General features: G+C 48.5%; 1 pseudogene; it reads left to right on the top strand.

The window, feature by feature from the left end:
* Positions 1-2,947: 2,947 nt before the first annotated feature.
* LOC102247003 lies at positions 2,948-3,771 on the top strand (annotated as a pseudogene).
* Positions 3,772-4,265: the final 494 nt, after the last annotated feature.

The raw sequence follows: 4,265 nt of genomic DNA, 5'->3' as shown, positions 1-4,265 counted from the left end.
CCACCGGCTCCCAGGCGAGGGAGGACTCCGCCCGGGCGCGGAGGTCTGGGTAGAGGGGGCCTCTCCAACCGAGCCGAGTCCTGCCCTGCGCCGCCCTCCCGGGGTGGGGATTCCCCAAATCCCGTCCAGGCCAGTGTGCCCTTGTTAGTGACTCTCTAGGTGACTGTCTACTGTAGTGAGGGCGCGCAGTGGTGCGGAAATGGAAGGGTGCGGGGAAACCTGACCGGCTACCTCCGCCCGGTGACCTGGTCCACCTAAGAGGGAATGGGACTTCGCTCCGGCTGCCCCCGGGGAAGGCGAGAGCTAACGCCCAAGTCCGTGCCCTAACTCCCTCCCGCGGGGATCGCAGGGGGCGTTCAGGGGACGGGAGGCGCAGAATCGGAGCAAAGCGCTCCTTGGCCTGAGGGGGCTGAGGACGAGGACTGGCTGCGCTCCTGCAGCTCCCAAATGGGCGGCACGGATTTTCACCTGCAGTTCCTGCACCGGCCACATCCCCCTAGGTGGGCGGGTAAATGGCTTGAGGTTCTGAAACAAAACTTGCTGGCTATGATAGTTACACACCATGTGTAAAAGATGATGTGATTGTAGCTCTGAAGAAAGCTAACGGTGATGCCATTGTGAAATGCGAACCCCTTGCTCTCGAGCGCAGCGTCTCCAGTTGCAGGATGCACAGATTGTGCCTTCCGGGCGGCAGGGTCTGGTTTCAGGACTCCAGCGGAACAGTGGGAAAGAGGAAAAAGACTGCCGGAGCACTGTGCCTTCCGGGCGGCAGGGTCTGGTTTCAGGACTCCGGCAGAACAGTGGGAAAGAGGAAAAAGACTGCCGGAGCACAGATGGCTTAGGGCCTGGAGAGAGAGCAGAGTGGCTAGCTACCTCCACACCCAGGCTCGGTCCTCAACAGCCATGTCTACACAAAGCCACTGGTTAGATGGGCGGGGACAGAGATGGCCCCGGCGCACAGCTTCCTGCTTGAGCTGGGACCGCCTGGCTCCCGCCTGCCCTCCGCGTCTCTAGGTGAGGAACTCCATTCCCCACATCAGACGCCGTTTCCACCGTGTGAAGCCTTCAGGGGGCTGAGCTGAGGCCCCGGAGGAGATAGAAGTCCGAGAATCCCTCCCTGAAACTGTCGCCGAGGCTGGAGAGGGTGGAAAGGCGGAGGAGGTGAACGCAGGTGAACACAGCACCGGGATGAGCCCGCTCTTCCCAATGAAGTGCCTACAAATGAACTCCAGCAGCAGAAACTCCCAGGAATTCGCGTGCTCCCGGTTCCGGGAGAAAGTTCCTGAAGGCAGCCTCCCCCCCAGCTCGCCCGGGGCAGCCTTTCCCGGAAGGGCGCACGCACACTCAGAACCAGCTGGGTCAGAGGGGACGGGCGAAAAATGGAGGAAAATAAGGAGAGAATTGAAAGGTTTACAACTGCCTACAACATGCTTCAGAAAGAGAAATTTATATCCCAAAGAGGAAATCAATGAGAAAAACAATTCATATTCTTATTAGGGGCATAAATAGAACATTGGGGACTAGCATAGTTATAAGAGAAATTTATATCCCAAAGAGGAAATCAATGAGAAAAATAATTCATATTCTTATTAAAGGCATAAATAGAATATAATTCAAGGGAAAAATGAGAAAGTCAGATTTTTTGTCTTCACAATGAAAGGTATATTAAAACAAAGACTTGCAGCTAATATATATTTAGCTCTCCACATGCTTCACATCCAAATGCAGCTTAAACTGAGAAAAGTTATAAAGATCTATTTGTGAGAACAAATGTAAAAAGAACTCTTTTCTAAGGTACCACTCAGATAATAAGCCTGAAATAAATTAACTCTACTTACTGCTTTTTGTTCCACATATCTTAGTTGACCTCTTTCTCTTGGTTGATAAAAACATATGCAAATCCCTGTCCGGCCAGCTCTACCTGTGCGTCCGGAGCGATGAATGTAGGACTCAACATCCTAAAAATAAGAGGTAATACTTTTAAAAAATCTAGCAAGTTACACAGTCATTCCAACATCCAAATAATAATGCTAATAACAAAACTATTACTACCAATAATAATATTTCAATCCTGTCACTTTTTCCAACATCCCAAAAAAATTTTATGCAGAATTTTGGGACAAGGGGGATAAGATTTAAAACCTTATCTAAAAATAAAATAAATAAATAAAATAAAATCTTATCTACCCCATCCCAGGACTCTTTATATGGCAACTTTTTTATAATTCCCTTTATAAATCCATGCTTCACATCCAAATAATGAAGTTAGCAATCTGCAAAGACATCAGATTCTGGTCAATTTAACACCACAGTGACAAAAATGGCTAAGACAAGAACTGATAACATTTTTCATATCCAAAAGCAAAATTTTCCAAAAAAAACGTCAATTTATACAACTGTTTTTCCCCCCAAATCCAATCTCATTTCCTACCTGAGGAGGAGAACTCTGAATCACCAAGTCAACCTCAGGAATGTCCAAACCACGGGCAGCCACATTGGTTGCCACCAAAACTTTAAAACTACCTTCTCTGAAGCCTTTCAATGTAATTTCTCTTTGTGACTGTGCAATGTCCCCATGTAAACACTGGGCATTCTATGAGAAAAAAAGGGGAAAAGTAAGTGTACAATTCATACTTATAATTGATAGCACCCTACCCTAACACCATACATTCTGTGCTCTTTTTGTTGTTGTTTCTTTTTTTATATATATATGTTTTATTGATTTTTTACAGACAGGAAGGGAGAGGGATAGAGAGTTAGAATCAGCTGCTTCCTGCACACTCCCTACTGGGGATGTGCCCGCAACCAAGGTACATGCCCTTGGCCGGAATCAAACCTAGGACCCTTGAGTCGCAGGCTGAGGCTCTATCCACTGAGCCAAACCGGTTAGGGCATATAGTGGCTCTGATTGGCTGGTGGGCGTGGCTTGGGTGTAGCAGATGTGCAGTCAATTTGCATGTTTCTCTTTTATTAGATTAGATATTAGGCTTTGCAGACACAGCCACCCCGAAGCTTCTCGTCAGCCATGGTGAACCCCACCGTGTTCTCTGACATCGACGGTGATCCCTTGGGCCGCGTCTCCTTCCAGCTGTTCGCAGACAAAGTTCCAAAGACAGCAGAAAACTTTGTTGCTCTGAGCACTGGGGGAAAAGGATTTGGTTATAAAGATTCCTGCTTTCACACAATTATTCCGGGATTTATGTGCCAGGGTGGTGACTTCACACGCCATCGTGGCACAGGCGGCGAGTCCATCTAAGGCAGTGGTTCTCAACCTTCCTAATGCCCCGACCCTTTAATACAGTTCCTCATGTTGTGGTGACCCCCAATTTCATTGTTACAAATTGAACATAATTAAAGCATAGTGATTAATCACAAAAACAATATGTAATTATATATGTGTTTTCCGATGGTCTTAGGCGACCCCTGTGAAAGGGTCATTCGACCCCCAAAGGGGTCGCGACCCACAGGTTGAGAACTGCTGATCTAAGGGGAGAAATTTGAGGATGAGAACTTCGTCCTGAAACATACAGGTCCTGGCATCTTGGCCATGGCCAATGCTGGACCTAACACAAATGGTCCCCAGTTTCTCATCCGCGCTGCCAAGCCTGAGTGGTTGGATGGCAAGCATGTGGTCTTCGGCCAGATGACAGAAGGCATGCATATTGTGACAGCCATGGAGCGCTTTGGGTCCAGGAATGGCAATACCAGCAAGAAGATCACCGTTGCTGACTGTGCACAACTCTAATAAATTTGACTTGTGTTTTATTTTAACCACCAGACCATTCCTTTTGTAGCTCAGGGGAGCACCCCCTCACCCCGATTTGCTTGGAATGTTCTATAATCTTTGTGCTCTTGCCAGTTTATTGGGTTCCATAATTTCCTTAAGCCCCTGGGCTCAGGTGCCGGGGGCCTGCAAGGAGCCCGCTCCACACCTGCGTGGCCTCTTCTGGGTGAGCCAAGCTGCAGCTACTGGGGCCACAGGCGCCAGTTGGGATCTCCATGGGTATGCACAGGAGCCGGTCTGTGAGGCCAGCCAGGAGAGAGCACACTGCCTACCCAACTTCCGTGTGGCGCCACTGGGTGGCCCAGAGGCCCACGTTGCACCCCGGCCTGTAGTGTCCAGCTGCACTCACCTGATTATGAAATAAAAACTAAACAGTAAAAAAAAAAAAGAAATATTAAACATGCTCTATTAACCATGGTTATTTTGTTCTGATGAAAGAACGCACATTCTAACCCGGCTGGGAGTTGTACGCCCCCAGGAC

This window comes from Myotis brandtii, unplaced genomic scaffold (assembly GCF_000412655.1).
Source record: "Myotis brandtii unplaced genomic scaffold, ASM41265v1 scaffold560, whole genome shotgun sequence".
NCBI classification, from domain to species: domain Eukaryota; kingdom Metazoa; phylum Chordata; class Mammalia; order Chiroptera; family Vespertilionidae; genus Myotis; species Myotis brandtii.
Note: the sequence above shows the minus strand (reverse complement) of the source record. Positions and strands in the feature narration are given on the sequence as shown.